Source organism: Peromyscus eremicus, chromosome 3, assembly GCF_949786415.1.
Source record: "Peromyscus eremicus chromosome 3, PerEre_H2_v1, whole genome shotgun sequence".
Taxonomy (NCBI): domain Eukaryota; kingdom Metazoa; phylum Chordata; class Mammalia; order Rodentia; family Cricetidae; genus Peromyscus; species Peromyscus eremicus.
Window position 1 is genome coordinate 62,761,294 of NC_081418.1, and position 22,361 is coordinate 62,783,654.

Consider the following 22,361-nt stretch of genomic DNA (forward strand, 5'->3'; position numbering starts at 1 on the left):
AAAAATACTTCATGAAACTGTTACCATGTTGGAACATGGAATTTGGGGTATCCTGAATCTGTGTTCCCAGGCCGCGGTCACGTATACTGAATTCCAGAATGAACTAGCTCTTCCCACTTGAGGTGAGTGGTGGTCTTGCCCTGACATTTTCCTTTTCAACACTCACTTGATGGATTGAGAACTTCTGTTGAGAACGGCAGTCTTCGATTCACCGTCAGGTTGGGATCGCAGCTGTCCAAACAGATGTGTCGTTCTCCGCTGCAAACCATGGGCTGGCTTGCTCTGCCAGGCGTATTGCATAAAGTGGCCCAAGTGGATTCGCCCTGCTCTGACAGGTCAGCTCTCGGGCCCTTCCAGCATGAAACCATTGGGAAATACTATTCTGACCCAGAGAGAAAACCGAGGAATGGACACGTCCTACCAGAACTGAGAGGTGAGTAGCTGAGAGCTGGTCTCAGGCAGAAACTAACATGCCTCCTCTGGCTTGGCTTTCCCCCTGTTTAAGCCAAGCAAAATCTGCACGTAAGAATCAAAGAGGACACAGGATAGGTGAGGTTTTGCATTTCAAACTAGTTTTAAAATACTGGGAATGCACCGGAGAAATGGATGATGTGAGTTATGGAAATCCTGTCAGCCAGGCTCTTTTAAATGAAGAAAAAGCTGAGGATATACACAAGAAATAAAAAGCACTCCAAAAAATCCTTGAGAGGTGATCAATCAAATTTTTTGTTGTTGTTAAAACAAAATTGATTTTCTTCGTATGAGGTTGGGGCACATGTGCTCCAAGGTGAGCATTTGGAGGTCAGAACACCTTGTATGAGTTGGTTCTCTACTTCCACCACATGGGTTCTGGGGCTTGGCAGGAAACAAGTGCCTTAACCTGATGAATTGTCTTAATGGTCCTTCCATAAATTTTAATTTTAAATTATCCCCTTATAAGATTGGGTTTTGAAAATCTTATATTGGGGGGGGGGGTGCTGATGAGACGTTCAGCTGGTAAAAGCTCTGGCCGCCCATGCCAGACGACCTGAGTTTGATTTCTGAACTCATGGTAGAAGGTGAGAACTGACTTCTGAAATTTGTCCTTTGGAGCATTTATTGAACTGTTAATCCAAAGAGCAGGTTGTATGTAATTTATGTTTAAAAAAATATAAAACAGGTGGGGTGTGGTGACAGATGCCTATAATCACATCACTTGGGAGGTTGAGGCAAGTGGATCATACACTGAAGGATGTCTCAAGCTACAAGGTTTGTCACAAACAAGGCAGTTATGATGAAACAGGCTCATCCCCAAACACAATTTCATTTCCGCCCATATTCCCAAACTGGTTCTTTCTCCAGGGCTGCTCACATGCAATGCCAATAATTGCCAGCAGGTGGCGCCATGAAGGCTCAAGCAGGCCAGTAAGTAGATAAGGAAGCCAAGAAAGTGGTGTTCCTGCTCTTACCATGATACATACAGTAAGGACACCTACGAAAGGCAAGCTACGTTCTCCTTATTTCTTTCTATTTAAATATATTTGACATTCCATCTTCGATTAACATGTTTGTATCTGAGACATTTCTTTGTACACCGCCACACTGCCTCAGCACAGGGTATCAATCACAGGCTAAGAAGATCCTATAGACGCATTATGTATGTCTTAATTGTCTTGGGAGCTTGGCAGGATAATTGAAGAATTCAAAGGTCAAAAAAAAATCTACTTTGTCTTTCTTATTTTTCGAAAAACGGGAGTCCAGCAACACAAAGATTGATAGGAATACATTTTCCTTGTCTCTTCTACATGTTGTAATACGCAGTAGAGATGTCAAGCTGACATGACTTCGTTATGTCTTCTGTCTGATGGAAAACATGCCTTAGTATGCCTACTAATAGAGATGCTAACTTATAAAGAAAAACAATGACTGGAGAAGCTATGAGAGAGACAAAAAGTCAACACTGGAGAAAGCATTTCTCCCGAATGGTAAAAGCCAATCCCAAGATGCCATGCCACACTGAAATAATCATCCATCTGAGTGCCTGCCTGCAAAGGGTCATGTGAGAGAAGACCAATGGGACACTTTCTCTAGAGGAGAAAAGTGTCTAGAAGCTGAGTTCCTAGAGCATCAATACTGTTCATCACCGTGGATTCATTATCCCTTTTTTTGAATCTAACTTTAGGAACGCAAGTGTAAAATCTAGAGACACAGGGACAGTTGTTTACCACTGGCAGTGGTATGTAGCCCAGGTTGGCCAAACCTCATTCCTCTGCTTCCTGAGCGCTAGGATTACATGTGTGAATCAGTAAGCTCAGCTAACCCAACTGTAACATAGTTCTTTTAAGACAGGGTCTCACTGTGTAGACCCCCCCCTCTCTCACACACACACCCCAGAAGACATCCAGGATTGTACATTTGGTAAGTCAGATAAAGCCTCTGCCTTTCCTTGGAGGTATGCATCTGAGAGCACACAGGCAAGTTGTCTCCAGGTCTGAGTGCAGGAGGTTTCCATGCTGTTCTCCTACTTATCTGGGTTAACTACTTCTAGGCATTGCATATGTTTGTTTTAGTAAGAAAAACCATCTGGGAACTTCATTTAAGCCTGGTTTACATAGTCAGTTCCAGGCCAGGGCCACATAGTGAGACCCTGTCTTAAAAGAAAAGAAACATGTTCAGCTGGGCTTGGTGCTTACACCTGTAACCCCAGCACTTGGGAGGCAGATGAAGGAGGGGACCAGTAGTTTGGCCAACCTGGGCTACATAGTGAGTTCTAGGTTAGTCTGAGTTATAACATGAAAGCCAATCTCAAAAAATTTTACTGAGGGGCTGGAGAAATGACTCAGGTTAAGAGTACTATCTGTTCTTCCAAAGGACCTGGCTTCTATTGCCAGCATCCACATGGCAGCTCACAGCCGTCTGTCACTCCAGTTCCAGGAGATCCTGACACTTTCTCTGGCCTACAGGGGCACCAGATACTCATGCAGTACATAGACAAATACATTAAAAAAAATTACTGAGTGTTTGATGCATGTGTGGTAATATATTGTGTACCCTAATAACACTTGCCTGAGGATCAGAGGACAGAGTCAGTCACTAGATTAGACATAGAAGCCAGACAGTGGTGGCACACACCCTTAATCCTATCACTTGGGAGGCAGAGATCCATCTGGATCTCTGTGAGTTCAAGGCCACACTGGAAACAGAGCCAGGCAGTGGTGGCACACACCTTTAATCCCAGTACTGGGAAGCACACACGACTTTAAGCCCAGGAAATGACGGCAGAGTGAAGAAAGGTATATAAGGCATGAGGAAACAGGAACTAAAGCAGTTCAGCTGAGACCCTTTTGGGTGAGGACTCAGAGGCTTTCAATCTGAGGATTTGTGGAAACAGGATTGGCTGAGGAGTTGGCGAGGTGAGGTTGACTGTGGCTTGTTCTGCTTCTCTGATCTTTCAGCTTTCACCCTGATATCTGGTTCCAGGTTTTTTATTATAATACCAATTAGATTTTGTGCTACTCATGTGCTCATTGATTTTTGCCAACTTGACACAAACTTAAACATATCTGAGAAGAGGAAATCTTAATCGAGGAAATGCTTCCATGAGACTGGACTGTAGGCAAGTCTGGAGGGCATTTTCCTGATTGATGATTTATGTAGAAGGACCCAGCTCACTGGGTGGTGCCATCCCTGGGTAGATGATCCTTGATGGTACAAGTGATCTGAGAAAGTCTTGGGAACAATTGAGTAAACAGCACTTCTCCATGGTCTCTGCTTCAGTTCCTGCTTCCAGGTTCCTGCCTTGAGTTCCTGACTTCCCTCAGTGACAGAGCGAGTGTAACCTGAGAGTTGTAAACTGAAAACCCTTTTCCTCCCCTAGTTGCTTTTGGCCATGGTGTTTTATCGCAGCAATACAAACCCTACAAAAGACAACTGTTGTGGGGTAATCGTTTTGTACACTGTGAAGATGTGTCTTGGCCAAGACACCTTCTGATTTATTTAATAAAGAGCTAAATGTGTTAGCTGATGAGTGATGCCATTCTGTACGCTGTGAACACATGTTGCTCTGATTGGTTGATAAATAAAGCTGTTTGGCCAATGGTGAGGCGGAATAAGGTTAGGCAGGACATTTTAGTGAGAGAGAGAGAGAAAGGAGAAAACAGAACAGAGGAGATGTTGCCAGTGCCACCAAGAGAAGCAAGATGTAAAGTACTGGTAAGCCACGAGCCACATGGCAAAATATAGATTTATAGAAATGGATTAATTTAAGTTATAAAAGCTGGCTAGCAAGAAGCCTACCATGGGCATAGTTTAAAAATAATATAAGCCTCTTTGTGTTTACTTGGGTCTGAACAGCTGCAACACTGAGGGGCTGTGGACCAGGCAGGACACAGGAAAACTTTTAGCTACAGTTAGCATTCAGGCATTTACACTGGCCTGCTGTTGGGGGCCTAGCAGGACATAGCAGCAGCAGCAGCCAGGACACATCATTAGCTACAGCCACTCCCAGTTTGCATGCACTACATCTCCTTATAAAAGGCAAGCCCCTCGTGTGTGTGTGTGTGTGTGTGTGTGTGTGTGTGTGTCTGTCTGTCTGTCTGTGTCTGTCTATCTCTCTCTCCCCACTCCCGCTGCTCTTACCCCCAGAGGCTGGTCTTTGTGCCTCTGTACCTCCCCCCAATAAATCTCCCACATGAGCTCTGCTGCATGGTGTGACTTTCTGGTGCCCCTTGGCTCCAACCCGCCAAGGTCACTTTCCATTGCTAAACTAAACAACAAAATGGCCAATAGCTAGACAGGAGAGAACAGGCAGGACTTCTGAGGAGAGAGAGGAACTGGGGATGAATTTAAGCTCATGAGAGATGCCAGCAAGACACGGAGTAAATTGGACATACAAAATGGAAGAGAGGTAAAAAGCCATGTGACAGAACGTAGATTAGTAGAAGCAGGTTCTTTAAGTTATAAGAGCTGTTGGGAACAAGCCTAAGCTAAAGGCCAAGTTTTCATAATTAATGATACATTTCCGTGTCATTATTTAGGGGCTTGTGGTCCCACGAAAAAGTACTACTACACACAACCATGCAGCTATAATAAGAGACTAAATGTATAAAAGGAAGATAAGCATTTTATATACAGTATGAGCAAAATTAAATAAAGTGATACATGTACTGGCTAGTTTTGTGTGTCAACTTGACACATGCTAGAATCGTCAGAGAGGAAGGAGCCTCAGTTGAGGAAATGCCTCCATGAGATCCAGTGGTAAGGCATTTTCTCAATTAGTGATCAATGGGGGGAGGGCCCAGCCCATTGTGAGTGTTGCCATCCCTGGGCTGGTGGTCCTGGGTTTTATAAGAAGGCAGGCTGAGTAAAGCAGGGGAAGCAAGATAGTAAGCAGCTCCCCTCCATGGCCTCTGCATCAGCTCCTGCCTCCAAATTCCAGCCCTGCTTGAATTCCTGTCCTGGCTTCCTCCAGTGATGGACTATGATCTGGAAGCCAAATAAACCATTTCCCCCCCCCCCAACTTTCTTTTTGGTCATGGTGTTTCATCACAGCAATAGAAACCATAACTAAGACAACACACATTAATAAAGGAGATGTCTAGGTGACAGGTAACTGAATCTCTGGGCAGTGGCTTCTGTGGTTTGAATTATTCCCTCCTAAATTTAGGTGTTCAAAAGGAATGGACAATGTGGAAGAATTAAGAGGCATGCCTTAATAGAGATTAGGTCTCAAGGGCTCCTCCCTTTGTGAATGGCCCTGTTCTTCTCCCCATGATGTGAGGACAGAATATTCCCTCCCTCCCAGGGATGTAGCCACACAGTACCACTTGGAAGTGTGGTCCTCATCAGACCCTGAACCTACTGGTGCCTTTATCTTGGGCTTTGAGCTTCCAGTGCTATAAGAAATAAACTTCTGCTCTTTATAAATTAGCCAATCAATGGTACTTGGTTACAGTAGCACAAAGGGACCAAGATAAAGGTTAGCTTTATTCTTCTCACTATTTTGTATTTTCTACAATGAGCCTGTGTTACCTTCAGTATCAGAAAACAATATTTTCACTGAAAAAAAAAATGAACTAGGACTCTTGTTATAATCAAAATGAACTCAAAGTGGATTAGAGACTTAGATGTAAAAACTAAATTATAAAATTTATAGAAGAAATCTTTGCCTTGCATTAACCAAAGATTATTTAGCAGACCAAAATTACAAGTCAAGGAGGAAAACTGGTAGACACACTTCATCTTAACTACAGACTTATTCTCTCTTTGAAAGATGGTTACAAATTTGAAGAGAAGCTGGGCATGGTGGTGCATGCCTTTAATCCCAGAATTCCAGAGGCAGAGGCAGGTGGATCTCTGAGCTTGAGACTAGCCTGGTCTATAGAGCAAGTTCCATAACAGCCAGAGCTACACTGAGATATCCTGTCTTGAAAAAAGTGAATACATGCGTGTGCGTATGTGTAAATGCGCACACGCACGGATGCATGCACACAATGAAGAGATATTTCTGTTGTGGAATATTTAAAACTAGGCAAAGATGTGCTAAATTTGTTTATGCTGTATTTGTTTAGTTATGTAAAGATGTGTTGCTGTTTCACCTTGCCTGCCTAAGGCACCTGATTGGTCTAATAAAAAGCTGAACAGCCAATAGCTAGGCAGTACACGGATAGGCAGGGCTGGTGGGGTGGGCAGAAAGAGTAAGTAGGAAAAGAAGAGAGAATGAGGGAGAAAGCGAGGGAAACACCTGGGGCCAGTCAGCCAGGCAGCCACCAGCCAGCCAGGCACAGAGGAAATGGAAAAGTAAGACATACACAATGAAAGAAAGGTAAAAAGCCCCGAGGCAAAACTTACATGAAGAGAAACAGGTTAAGTTACAAGAGCTAGCAAGGAACGAGCCTCAGCTAAGGCGGAGCATTCATAACTAATAATAGGTCTCCGTGTTATGATTTTGGGGCTGGTGGTCCGAGAAAGCCTACTACACATGTCATCAACTGGAGAAAGTATTTTCAAAACACAAGCCTGTGTCCATCATGGGCAAAGGGTTAGAACAGGTGTTGCCAACAAAGGTATGTAGAAAGCAGAGCAGAGCAAAAACCCAGTGTCCTTAATTGTCACTAGGAAAAGTCAAGTTAAAGCCACAGTGCAACACCAACCACATCTGTTTCAATGGCCAAAATCAGTTGTTTTGACAGACCAAACTGAAGGTTCTAAGTGCTGATAAGGACTGGGGCACTAGTGTCTCCCATGAGCTGCTAGTGCCCATGGGGGATATGGACTCACTTTGAAAACCAGCAGGCAGTTCCTTGTGGGTAAACCCAGGTTTCTCACGTTACCCAAAAATGTCACTTCTAAGTGTCTGCTTATCTGCTTGAGAGAAACAAAAACATGACTGTCTGAGACTATTTGTCTTTCTTCCCCCTCCTTCCCTCCTTTCTTCCCTCCCTCCCTCTCTCCCTCCCCTCTCTCTCTCTCTCTCTCTCTCTCTCTCTCTCTCTCTCTCTCTCTCTCTCTCTCTCTCTCTCTCTTCCCCCTCCTCTGCTTCATTTTTTAAAAAGACAGGGTCTCACACTGTATCCCACACTGGCCTTGAATTCACTATGTAGCTCAGGCTGGCTCACACTCAAGCCAATCCTGTTCTAGCCTGCTGAGTGCTGGGACGACAGGCATGGGCTTCCATGCCTTTTGTATACCACTTTCTTATCTCCCAAAGGGAGAAACAGACCCAGCCAGCTGGTGAGCAGATAAGGAGAGCAGGGTTCATGGCTGCAAAGGATCACTGCTTGGCAAGAAGGGGAGAATACAGACACACCCCAGTGGAGAAGTCCCAGATACACTAGGCTGAGGAAGAGTGCACTGGACAAGATCACTTGTAAGACATTCTAGAAAAGGCAACCAAAATGCACACAGTGGGCCAGAAGGGGTGACCACTGAGGAACAGGAAGGTATAAACCGCAGCTATTGGTACATCCTAGCTGAGGTGGGTTGTACCACTTACACTTTAACAGGACTTAGACCCAAACTTAAGCAATGCTGGGTTCCTCTTTCATTGAGTTTCACAGTGGTTGTAAAGATGACGGGATTCTGGAGCTGGGGTGTGGACTGACTGTTCACCAATACGGCTATTCTGGATGCCACTGCACTACACACTTAGAAAGGGTCAACGGATGCATTTCATGCTGTGTGTCCCACCTCAAGGACACAACTCCTTGACTGCTATTCTGGGATTTACGAGTGCAGAGCAGTTGCTGGTAAAGCTGGTTTGTCTGACACACCATGTGTACCCTCCCAGCCTGACTCACTTTCTTGTCAGTCATCAGGAGGCCTAGGAGGGAAGCCCTGCTTCATGCCCTTGGCCTGACTCATCCCTTACTATTTCTGCTGTTGCTGTAAAAGGAGGCACCTAGTCATAGCTGTAGAAGTTGTGTCTTCTTGTCGGAGACACTGACCTAAGGGACTGTGGACACAGTGATGGGATTAAATGACACAAAACAGAGATTTTTCATTAGCCAAATCTATGACACTTTGAACATAATAAACCATGAGAAGAAGAAAAGTTAGAACCCGTAGAACTGAAAAAAGAAGCCATGGTTCCATGCTGACAAAAAGCAATTACTGAAGACATGAATTAATAGACAAGAGAAAAACCCCTCCCAGCAGCATCGTTAGCCATAAACACAGGATCACGGGCCTAGGCAGCACTGTTTGATGCTTGTTATAGGAACTATCGATTCAGACAGGAATCACTAGTGTTAATAAACCTCTTCAGGACATTCATGTGGTCTCAGTGACTCTCCACAAGATGTGTGTTACATACAGAGTGAGAACTTCCAGTTGAGAAACAGGCCAATGTCACCTCACCACGGAATCTAAGCCACTGTCCCTATGAGTGTGCCCCTCCCCCCACTGGTGATCAGTGAGGACGCAGCTCAGCCTGTGGTGTCCCTACCAGCCTAAACCTGGACCAAGCCAGATACACTGAGGAACACCCTGCCAAGTCCTTTGTCAGTATTCTCTGAAGGAGTCGGGGACGTCAACAACAGAGCTGGATGGAAGATGTCTCAGCTTAAATGAGATGCGGGAAGTTGACTTTTTATTTTTGGTCTTTAACGGCTGAGCCATCTCTCCAGCCCAGGAACTTGACTTTAAATGCAGCCTGTGACCTTGGGCCAGAAAAGCACGTGGATTTTTGCACATTGGTATGTTGGGTTCTAGTCTGCCACTTTCATTTCTGTGAACATATCACAGTCTGTTTCTCCCTCCTCCTCCTCTCCCCTCTTCCCTCCTGCTTTCCCTCCCTTCTTCCCTCTCCTCCCCCTCCTGTTTTTGTTCCTTCTCCTCTTCCTCCCTCCTCTTTCTCTCCCCTTCCCTCTCTTCTTTCTCCTTCTAATTTGGTTTTGTATGTGCTTTTGTTTGGAAATTTTGTTGATTTTGCTCCTGTGCTGCAAAAATAACTAGTTCGTATCTAACACATGTGCACGCCTCTCCAGGTGATGTGGTTGTATGGAGGGTCCTCGTTTGATGTTGCCAAGCCTCTCTCCACAATGGCTCCTCTACAGTGTTGCCAGCACCATGAACACCCTCACTGGCGCTGGTTGAATGTCTCCACTCTGGCCAGTGTGAAATGTGATTAATTTGACCTCTTCTGGAGTATGAGCTTCAGCAGCTTCTCATATTGCTGCTAGCCACTGAGTTTCTTCGTTTGTAATCTGTGTCTTCCTCTGCCTACTTTCCTGTTGGCCTATTTGTATGTTTTTAGTGAGAGATTTGTAATGTGCGGGGCACAAATTATTTGTTGAGTGAGCTGCAAATATCTTTTCTTGGTGCGTGGCTTGTATTTTCACATTTAAAAATATATGTATATGTGTAGGTCTTTGTGTGCCTGTGAGTACAGGTGTCCAAAGAAGCCCGAGGTGTCAGATCCCTGAGGAGCTGGAGTTACAGACAGTTGTGAGCCACCCAGCATGGGTGCTGGGGATAAAACCATGTCCCCTGTGAGAACAGCACATGTTCTTGGCTGTGGGCCATCTCTCCAGCCTCATGTCTTCACACTTTAAATGTCTACAGGGACAGAGAAATTTCTGTGTGTGCTTGTGTAGACATGTATGGGTACATGTGGAGGCCAGAGGACAACTTCCAGAATGTCCAGTATCATTCCTTGGGAGCTATCCACATTGTGTTTTGAGACAGGGTCTCTCTCTGAGATCTGGGACTCACTAAGTAAGCTAGGCCAGCTGGCCAGCAAGTCCCAGTATCTGTCTTCTTTCTCTTCGCTGCTGGGATTACACGAACATGCCACAAACCCAGTCTTTCTACATTAGCTCCCCACACTTGCAAGGCAAGCTCTTTAATGAGTGAACTATCTCCCCAGCCCTCTCCCCACTTTTAATTTTAACCCATTAGGGTTTGTTTTGAGAGAGTATCGTGTATATCAGGCTGGCCTCAAACTCACTATGTAGCTAAGGGTATCCTTGAACTGCTGCTCTTCTCATCTTAAGGTTGAGTGTTAGGTTCCAGTTGTGAACCAGGATGCCCGTTTTATGCAGCCCTGAGGGTAGAACCCAGGGCTTCACTCACGTGTGTTCATGCACTCTACAAAGCACCACATCCCCAGGCCAGATTCAACTTCAAATCAACTCAATCATTCCACCATTCTCTCTGCCTTTGTTCTGGCTTTATCTATCTGTCTGTCTATCTATCTATCTATCTATCTATCTATCTATCTATCTATCTATCTATCTATTTACTTACTTACTTACTTACTTACTTACTTACTTACTTACTTACTTACTTATTTTTCTTGCTGGGCATGGTGGCGTGGCACACACTTTTAATTCCAGCACTTGGGAGACAGAGGCTGGCAGATCTCTGTGACTTTGAAACTGGCCTGGTCTACATAGTGAGTTCCAGAACAGCCAGGGCTACAGAGAGACCCCATCTCAAAAAGCCAAAATAAATAAAATTTAAAAAACGTTTCCTTCCTTCCTTCTTTGAAATAGGGTCTCCCTTGTGTCACTGGTTACATGGAATTTGCTATGTCGATCAAGCTGGCCCCAAGCTTCCAGCTACCCTTCTGTCTTAACCTCCCAAGTGCTGTGATTACAGGCATGTGCCGTCACACTAAGCTTTTCATATCTTGATTTTTATTCAATATTTATTTTACATTTATTTATTTTGCATGTGATGGGGTGCACAGGCAAGGATAACTTGCAGGTATGGTTATCTTCTTCCACCATGGAGGTCCAGGACATAAAACTTAGGTCACCAGTTTCAGCAGCAAGTGCCTTTACAAGCTGAGCCATTTCCTCAACCTCCTCATCTTGATTTAGAATAGTCCTTCCCTATCCACTGAGCTGATATAATTCTACTAATAGGCAGCTGTTTATTTATTGATATTTCCCCCTATGTTCCAAAGATCAGGAGCATGTTACCTTTTATTAACAAAGTCTGCTAATTGTCTAAAATGTTGTCACTGGCATCTCTTTCTATGCCTCACTTGTAAAATAAACTTTATCATAGGCATTTATACCGAGGAAGAGCATAAGACATAGAAGGGTCATTAGCCTGCCATTTCATCTACCCACTGGTTGTCAGAAAATGAGGGAACTACTGGATATATTATCTTCAAAGATAGTGGATAGATCTTCAAATTACAACAGAGTTAAAAATTGACAAAGCAAAAAACCAGCCAGACGTGGTAGTGCATGCCTGTAATCTAACAACCGAGCGAGAGAATCAGGAGTTCAAGGTCATCCTCAACTACATGGTTTGGGGCCAGCCTGAGTTACATAAGATCCTGTCTCAAAAAACAAAACAAGTCGGGTGGTGGTGATGCACGCCTTCAATCCTAGCACTCAGGAAGCAGAGGCAGGTGGATCTCTGTGAGTTCGAGGCCAGCCTGTCTACAAAGCGAGTTCCAGGACAGGCTCCAAAGCTACACAGAGAAACTCTGTCTCGAAAAACCAACAAAACAACAACAACAAGAAACAAAACAAGCACTGACACAGGCCATGTGCCCTTTGAGCCTGGCTCAGTGTGTGCACACAGCCCCACTTCTTCAGTCCCCCTGCTGTCCACAGTTCTTGCTGCTGTGTTTGTGCTGCCCATCTCTCCAACCGCTCTCAAACTCCTTCTAGGCAGAGATAACTCCAGCTGCTGTTAACCATGCTGTGGAGAATGCTATAACCGGCAGCTGGCAAGTGGGATGCAAACAAGAGTTGGCAAATGATTTTTGCACAGGGTTGTTTAGACTTCATGCCATGGGCAAATATTTATCCATAGCTCAGAAGCCAGAAGTCTGCCGTCCTTCCTTTTCTGCTGGTGGAAATCCCACTGTTTGGCTTGTACTTTAGGAAACTGAATTTGAGGTTGCAAGATGTCTCTGGCCCCAGATCTCATTTCTGGCTGCTGCTTCTCTTCCTTTGAGCCCCGGTGGTGTTCTGAGGGAAGGGCACAGCTACTGGCAGTGCTCAGGCATTGCCTTCCCAACTCCAGGCTGTGAGAAGATGGACTCCCACCACAGCTGTGGAGGCGAGGGTTCTGTGAAGGGTCCTCACTGGATCCATGCCACCTTTGAAGACACTGGAGAGGTGAAGACAGGATTCTACCCAGGCTTCAGCTGCCAGAATTCTGCCCATTCTTCAACTAGGCTTTTTGGCTCAAGGCACAGCCTCCCAGCTGTCCCTGCCGGTCACAAATTGGGTGGGGAGTTAAGGAGATAGCAATTACCCCAGAGAAGGGGATGATCTCCCTTCACAGAGAGAATGATAACTACGGGATAGATAGAATATTTTCTTTAACTTTGCCAAATACAAATAGACTAGATAGTACAACTCTAATTCCTGCTTGATAACAGTTCTATTATAGGTAATTTTACTATGTTAAAGTTAAAACCTTCCTTTTTGATTAGACACGAAAGGGGAAGTGCTGTGGGATGTCTTTCTGTATGCTGTGAATATGTGTTGCTCTGATTGGTTCATAAATAAAGCTGCATTGGCCCATGGCAAGGCAGCTTAGAGGCAGGTGGGAAATCTAAGCAGATATATGGAGAGAAGAAAGGAGAGGGGAGGGAGATGCCAGCCGCCACCAAAGGAGCAGCAAGATGCCAGCAGACCGGCAATGCCACAGCCATGTGGCAACTTAGAGATTATAAGAATAGGTTGTAATCTTGTAGAAATGGGTAAGTTATAAGAGCTAACTAGCAAGAAGCCTGACATAGGCCATACAAAAAGCCTCTGAATGATTATTTTATAAGTGCCTCAGGACCACAGGGCTGGGCGGGACCAGAGAAACCTTCCGGCTACAGATAACATGGTCACCACATAGAATGATACACAGTCACCACACAGGATACGGATCCTGGTCTAGATAGCTTATGGGGCCTTGGCCAAACCCTTTATCCTCTATGATGTCAATTTACTTTTAAGCTACCAGGTTACAAAAATCCCATTATTTCATAACAAATGGGGGTCATGTATTTCTTCCATTCTTAAAACCTTTGCCAGTATATTCATCTGTCCTAAACTTTAGAAGCTACCAGAACTCTACACACACTCATTGTGTAGCTATGTATGATTACACCTTAGGAAATTTCAGTCACTTTCTCTAGACTTGTTGAATGACCCCTGTGAGGTCATTTAGTGATTCCAGGATTCTTGAGTATAAAGGGTCCTCTCTCTACTGTTGTTCTTGATCCAAAGATCTAGGGTTTCAGGTGCTCATAGTCACCAAAGATGTAACTGGGTCAGGACTCTAGTTCATTGACTTACACCGATGAATATTAAAGTTGAACTCTTACGGGACTAAACAAAGTGAAATACAAGCTTTACTAAGGTATATTAAGGAACAGTGAGGAATTAAGGAAAAATGAAACTCTGGAAAGTGAGAGGAGTTCCTAAGAGAGAGAAAAGCCACTGAGCTTCCCTGTTTAGGGGTTTTTATAGAACCATTAGCAAGAGGTGGACTAAAGCTGAGGTAATCTTTATTCAGTTTGATTGGTTCTCTGGGCTCTCATGGGCCAAACCAATGGAGAGCACACACCCTCTATGCATGACCTCCTGGACTAACCAGAAATGATTATCATGCTCTGTTCCGACACTACCAACCCAGTTAAGGGTGGTGGAAGCACTCCTCTAGCCTTATCTGACTTGTGCTTTGTTAGCTATTGACTTTGCTACCTAAGACCTGGCAGGTGTCTTAAGTCCTTTTTTCTTACAGCTACAAGAAGTAGTTATAGTCATTCTTTGTCAACTTCATGTCTGTAGGATGGTCTGGTCTCTTACCTGAGTAGGTGGAGACCTCTTGTTAGAAGCCAGTCTTACTTAGAATTTAATTAGTTACAGTTAGCTGCATTAGAAACAGGGATATATAAAAGAGCAACGGTGCCTAGTTCCCTAAGTGTGCATGTGTTGCCTGAGTGTGGTGGTTTGAATGAAAATGGCCTCCATAGGCTCATAGGGAGAGGCATTATTAAGAGATGTGGCCTTGTTGGAAGTATGTCACTGGGGGTGGGTTTTGGGGTTTCAAATGCTCAAGCCATGTCAAATGTCTCTCTCTCTTCCTGCTGTCTGCAGATCCAGATGTAGAAACTCTCAGTTACCTCTCCAGCACCATGTCTCCCTGCATGCTGCCATGCTTCCTGCCACGATGATAATGGATTAAACTTCTGAACTATAAGCCAGCCCCAACTAAATGTTTTCCTTTATGAGTTGCTGTGGTCAGGGTGTCTCTTCACAGCAATAGAACTCTAACTAAGACACTGAGGGTAAGGAGTATCTCACGGAAGCTAGCCAGCCATTCCCTGAGCATTGGCCTTGTCCCTTAAGAGTTTTCGACAGCCTGTCATGAGGTCCACTTGGCTATCTTGTAACCATCTTCAAGCTTCTCTGCTTTTCCTGTCTAGTGCTCCTGGCCTCACCATTTTAATCCTAAGTTCCTTTTTAATCTTGTTGTCTGTTCTCACTGTAATGTGTGAGCAATTTGTGGTTTTCACCATGGCCTCTGTTCTCTGACTGCCTAATGTCAACTGTCTCCTACCTCATCAGCATCATAAAATGCACCTAAGGAAAGCTCAGGGATGTCATGGGAGGTGACTTCATTAACAAAAGTGCAGACTAATTTTTTTCTCTTGAGACAGGGTCTTAATACACCATGCCTGGCTCAATCTAACTTTTTAGTTGGAGTAATCAATGGCCAGGCTTATGTATCTAGCCAGTATCGGAGATGATCAAGTTATAGCTATTAAAAGATGGTGCCAGTTTTTGAGTGGAGCATATCGATTTTTTTTTAATCATTAGCTTCTTTCAGTAAGAATGTTTCAAAACATGACCTTGCGGTTCACCAAGGACCCAGTTATTTTGGTATCAGCCCAGATCTTCAGGCAGATGCGAGGCTGGGACTCCCGTGTGGAGAGAGTCAATCTTTTTTTCTTCTATGGGTTGGTCTGCTGCACAGCTGCAGGCCTAGGCTGTCTCAGGGTCAGAAGAGACATTTCATTTGCTTTTACACAATCCCTAACGTTAGTGTTAATGCCATTCAGTAATTTTATACTGCTTTCCACAATATGAAAAAATATCAGCACTAGCTGGGCAGTGGTGGCAGTATGTGCTTTTAATCCCCGCACTTGGGAGGCAGAGGCAGGTAGATCTGAGTTTGAGGGCAGTCGGGCCTATAGAGCAAGTTCCAGGACAGTCAGGGCTATGCAGAGAACACTTGTTTCAAAAAAAAACAAAAAAACAAAACAAAACCCAAAAACAAACAAACAAAACAAATCAGATCTAAGAGCAGAGGGTGAACTAGTGTCATTGTCCCCAGCACCTCTATGGAACTTTGTCTCCTGGATCTCCCATGTGAGTAACAACAGAGGAATAGTAAAGGCTTGGGGGGTGGGTAGCCAGGCTGTGCACAGTGCCCACAATATACCATATCCAGATTAGTGCTCTGTTCTTTCATGCTAGAAAAAAAAATCTTACCAGAGTAGTGCCAAATAACGTGTCACATGGTAAGTCATCACTGACAGAGAAACTCGTTCCTGTTTCACAAACAAATACCATTTGATTAGTGTTCTTGTCTTGGTTGTACTTTATCTCCTGTCATCTGGATGGGACTCTGGTGAGGTATGCTGTTTGTGTGCTAGAAGAACTGGAATCGGGGTCTGGAGAGGTGGTGCAGTGGTGAAGAGTACTTGCTGCTTTTGCAGAGGGCCCAGGTTCAGTTCCCAGCACCAACATGGTGGCTCACAACTCTCTATGACTCCGTTCCAGGGGATTCAACATTATCTTCAGGTCATTTTGGGAACTGGTCAACTGTGGTGTACAGATATACATGTAGGTAATAAGCTTATACCCACAATAGAAATAAATATCTCTTTTTAAAAAAGAACTAGAATTGTCATTTCTCTGTAATTAATGTACCCATTCTCATACTCTGCTTACAATTAGATGCATTGCTGTGTCAGGAGCTATGAAGCTCATGGCCTTGGGCTTGTATTAGCTTCCACAGTGGACTGAACTTAGCAGGTGGTTCAGAAGTGAGTCTGTCATTTCTGTGAGGATTTCAGTTTCCATTTCTAAATGCATTATTTAACTGACATGTTTTAGAAATCATCCAATTCATATGGAGTATTTCAGTCTTATCAGTACACATTAGGATGATGTGGTTTTAATGGCTTTATAATGACTTGTTCTTAAAGTGAGAGGACAAAACCAAGCTAAGAAAAAAGCAGCATAATAAGAGAATTCATTATGATTGAAAGTAATAACTGAGAAGTAAAAAGGAAGATAGATGGTGTATTAGGTAGGGTTTTCTACAGAACCAATTAAGTGTGTGTGTGTGTGTGTGTGTGTGTGTGTGTGTGCGCATGCATGTGATCCTCTTTTCTATCTCCTTAGAGACATGTGCCACCACGCTCAGGTGAAGGGATTTTATTAGATCAATTTACACAATGGGCTGGGTACTCCGACAATGACTGTATTCTGGAGTGTCTGAGAGCCTAGTAGCTTCTTGCACAAAGTTGGATTCTTCGGCAGTCTCAGTTCATCTCTGAAGGCCTGGATGCTCCCTGAGAACGTCTGGCACTCAGTCCACAGTGGGAGGCTGAATGAGCTGGAGCATCATGTCAGCAGCAGCGACAGGCATGCTTTTTGAGGAAGAAGCCAGACTCCTGAAATACTACAGAGACCACAGAGGTATCCTAGTGAGAACTTACTCAGGTTCTGAGAATCTGAGCTTGCTTTACCCAGCAGGGCTGCATAAGGGGATGATTTGACCATGGGCCTGGTCACCAGGTGTTTGGAAGGGTCTACACTTGGCTGTGTGGTATGCTTTGATATAGTAAGGGGGAGGTCTTTTGCCCCAACCCTGGGCATTGTCATAAAAAGCCCTTTTGAACAAACAGAAAAGGCCATTGGGTATTGACCCAGATCCTCCTGATGCTACCCAGGTCCTCCTGAAACTATCCTATGTTTCTGTCTTTCTCTTCTTTGCTATCTTTCTATCTAATATTTTCTTATCCCTCTGTCCTCCTCAAAGGAACCCTTGAAAAAGTAAGAGCTAGTTTCCCACAAAATACTGCTTTTCCTCATTATATATGCACTGTCCTCTGGACAGTGTTACCCACTTTGAGGGCAGTTCTCTCTCCCTCAGTTAATACTCTCTGATCTGCCCCCAAGGAATGCCTCCTAGGTAATTCCAAATCCTGTCAAGTTGTGCCAGCAAGATGGCTCGGTAGATAAAAAGGCTTTGCTGTCCAAGCCTGGCAACCTCTCTTCTGTCTCCTAGAACCCACAGTGGAAGGAAAGAATTGACTCCCCTAATTGTCCTTCTTCTGGCTTCCATATTTGTCCCACCAATAATAATAAATACTACTACTACTACTACTACATTAACCATTGAGGATGAATGAACATGAGATTCTTTGCAATGACTGCCTTTGGGAGGATTGCACATCTGGTGCTTTATGTATACAAGAACACAATTGTGGAAATACTTGTGAGGGTTTCTCAGGCCACTTTTTTTTTTGGTTTTTCGAGACAGGGTTTATCTGTGCAGCTTTGCGCCTTTTCCTGGAACTCACTTGGTAGCCCAGGCTGGCCTCGAACTTACAGAGATCCGCCTGGCTCTGCCTCCCAAGTGCTGGGATTAAAGGCTGTGCCACCACCGCCCGGCCCCTCAGGCCACTTTTAGGAACAGGGATCATGTTAGGGTTTCCCACGACCCCTTGGGTTTGATAATTCCCTGGAATAACTCCTAGAACTCAAGAGAACACTATACTTATGATTGGAGTTTAATTACAGCAGGAAAAACAACAACAAAAAAGTTAGGCTAGCCACGGCAGAGATCTAGGTAGCCACAAGCTACCCAGACACAAAGCCTCTGCTTTCTCTGAGGAAGCTTCATTGTCCTTCCTTGACGCACACAATCAAAGGGCTTTGTGAGCACTGCATCTGCTTTGTGATCTGCTCTCTTTCATTCATCCCTGCTTTGGGCTTTGTCATCTCCTTCTGCTTTTCCATGGTAATTCAGTTGTGCTGGTTATACACAGGTATGCACCAATATCCTCCATTTATGTGGTTCTGGGGCTTAATGCGTATTTAGGCAAGCAATCTATCTACCAACTGAATTACATCTCTAGCCCCTAATTACTATTGTTGTTGTTGTTAGTGACATAGTCTTCCTGTGTAGCCTTAGCCGGCTTGCTGCTCATGGTCATTCTCCTGCCTCAGACTTTCTAATGCTGGAATTATAGGCTTGTGCCACCACAACTGGCTTTGAAAGTGGGTTCCAAATAACAACTTGATAGCAATCTTTTTATTAGAAGGCAATTTACATTATGACTGTTAATAACCTGTTAATAGCTAGTTTCTATCATTTTAGTATTAATCCAGTTTCTTTCTTTTCATAGTGTTTCCCTTCCATTGATTTCTACTTTTGGTGGTTGTCACTTTTTTGTTGTTTAATTTTCCTCCCTCCCCCACTTCGATGAGAAAAATTCGAAGTGTGTTCAGCATAACTCTTGTTTATTACAATTAATTGTGCATATGAAAGAAAAGGTGAAAGTGTTTATGCTGAATTCATCCTTATGAGCAACATAAGGTCTTTAGTAGAATTACTCTGTCACAGCCTCCTACCTTCCACTTGCTGTTTACTTGGTACTTTATACTTAGCCGTTCCACAAATGGGACAAAAACAAAACTCCACACTAGCTGTAACCTGTTTTTGTGCGTGAATACCACGCACATTTGCGTCCCTTGGCATTCATGCTATCAGGTCTTGTACTGGGGCCACTTTCCTCCTTCGGAAGTACCTTCCTTTGGAGCCTCTTCTTCCGGGCTTGTGGCTGGAACACTAGTTTTGTTCCTCGGAGTGTGTCTTTATTGTTCCCTCATGACTGAAGACTGCACTGGGTGTTTGCAGTTCTCATCAAGAGCTCTAAAGATCCTCCTTCTGTTCTGGTTTCTATTTTTGTTACTACTAAAAGGTCTTTTCTTAGCTTGCCTTCACTGGGTAGATTTCAGTAGTTCTTCCTACTGAAAATTTGTTATACTTAAATCTGTTGAGGAACAATTCATATAGAATGAGATGTGCATTTATGTGTATGTGATCAGGGTTTCACCATGTAGCTCAGGCTAGCCTTGAACTTGAAATACTCCTGCCATAGGCTCCTAAGTGTGAGGTTACAGTCATGCACCACTACATCTGGCTGAACATTTCCATTATAATTATGATTGGAAGAGCTTGATAGTTATATATGTACTTGTGACTGATGACACCTCCCCCTTTATTCCTTTACATCGACCTTCCTCACTTGCAACCCTAGCAACCAGAGATCTGCTTCCTGTTTGTGGTGATATTTTGTTTGTGATCTAACAAATAAAGCTTGCCTGAAGATCAGAGTAGGGAGCTAAGCCACTAGTTAGCAGTAGTAGCACACACTTTTAATCCCAGGACTTGAGAGGCAGAGGCAGATGGATCTCTGTGAGTTCAAGACCACCCTCAGCTACACAAGACTGATCCAGTCTAAAAGAGAAAAAGAGTCAGACAGTGATGGCACACTCCTTTAATCCCAGCACTTGGGATCTCATGCCTTTGCTCCCAGTTCTTGGGAGGTACACACTCCTTTAATCCCAGCACTAGGGAGGTTGAGATGGAAAGTGATATGGCTGGGCAGAGAAAAGGAATATAAGGCGGGAGACAGGAGCTCAGGCCCTTTTTCAGCTGAGGAGTTGGTGGGGTGAGAGGTGGCTGTAGCTTGTTCCTTTGTCTCTCTAATCTTTCAGCATTTGCCAGATATCTGGCTCTGGGTTTTTATTAAGACCAATGCTACACCTGTCACCAGGGGATAACTTAAATAAATGGACGTGTGGTATGTACTCTTGATATTTGGCTGCCTCTGTTGTAACTGTGAGCTCCGCCTATGCTGTGTGCATTGGTTGTTTCGTCTGCTGATTGCTAAGTGATGCTCCATTATGCATACATATCACTGTTTGTTGATGCACTGATACTGGATAGAAGCCATTGCACATGGCAGTGTTGGAATTGTCAAAAACTATTTCTTGTGCATCTTTTTATTTCTCTTGTTCAAAGAATTGGTAAATCACGAGTTTAGTCCTCTCATCACCTTATTGGAAATGTAACCTAGTGTCACATACATGCCAAGCAACTGTTTTACAACTGAGCTGTGTATCTCTAAGCAAGTCTGTTTTTACTTTAGAAAAATGCTAAACTCTTTCACAAAGTAGCCATACCACTTTAAAATCCTGCTAGCAATGCATGAGTTACAGTTGGCTACACTCAAAAAGCTTATTTTGTCTTCCTAGTGTTATATATACATCCTTGTGGATGCATATTAGAATTTAAATGTGATATTAATTGGTCTTCTTTGAGGTGTCTATATTTTTTTTTTCTTTCTCTGTGTAGACCAGGCTGGCCTTAAATTTAGAGTTCCCTCTGCCTTGATTCCTAAGTGCTGGAATAAAAGGTGTCCACCATCACGCCCTGCTGTTTATCTTTTGTCCATCTGAAAGAGTGCATTGTTTGTAACATTCTTTCTTCTTGTAAAATATTTTAAGCCGGGCAGTGGTGGCGCATATTTTTAATCCCAGCACTTGGGAGGCAGAGCCAGGCGGATCTCTGTGAGTTTGAGGCCAGCCTGGTCTACAGATCCAGGACAGGTACCAAAGTTACACAGAGAAACCCTGTCTCGAAACCCCTCCCCCCCCAAAAAAAAATTTTGAAAGTGTGTGTGTGTGTGTGTGTGTGTGTGTGTGTGTGTGTGTGTGTGTGTATCTCTGTGTGGGTATGTGCATGAGTACAGATGCCTGCAGAGGCCAAAAGAGGGTGTCAAAATATCCTGAAACTGGAGTTAGGGGCAGCTGTAGGCCACCAACATGGGTGCTGGTAACCAAACTTGGGTCCTTTGCAAGAGCGGTCAGTATCTGCTCAAAACCATTTAGCCTTCTCTCCAGCTCCCAGCTTCATTTCTTGCCTTCATTCCTGTGCTTCGTAGCAGGTTCTTAGTTATGTGTGTGTGTCACACATATTTCTTCCTTTGTTTGGCTTGCTTTTTCTTTAGTTCATGGTGCTCTTTTCAGAGTGGAAGTTGAAGTTTTTAGGAAACCTACTTTTCAATTTTATTCTGTAGTTTACTTTCTATTCCATTAAAAAACTTTGTCAAACCAAATGCCATGAATATTTGTTTTCTCCTAGAACAGTGGTTCTCAACCTTCCTAATGCTGCAACCCTTTAATATAATTCTTCATGTTTTGGTGACTCCCAACCATAAAATTATTTTTGTTGCTACTTCATAACTGTAATTTTGCTATTAGAATCATGACATAATTATCTGTGTTTTCTGATGGTCTTAGGCAACCCCTGTGAAAAGGCTGTTTGAATTTTCAAAGAGGTCCCGACCCACAGGCTGAGAAACCCTTCTAGAATATTATCACCTCAGTTTTCATGCACAGGTATATAATACATAGGTTGTTGATTCCTGCGTGGGGGTATAGTCAGGGATGAGGTGGGGCTTTTCAGGATGGCTATGCAGTCATTTCAGACCATCTGCTAGATGAGACTAAACTATATTTCTGTTGATACTGAGGATTGAACCCAGGTTCTTACATGTGCTGATTAAGTGATCTACTGCTGAGCTATGTCCCCAACCTTTACCCAGTTGCACAGGCTTTGAGACATGCACAGTCATGTATGGGATGCCACAGAGCTATATCGGATAGGCAATCATCCTCACTCCCCGTGTGCCAGTTCTTTATAATCTGCTCCTCATCACCTCACCACCTGACAACCACTAACTGGCTTCCTATTTCTACAATTTTACCTTTTCCAGAACATATATGAACTATGAAGTGCTCAGCCTTCTGAACGTATAGCAAAAT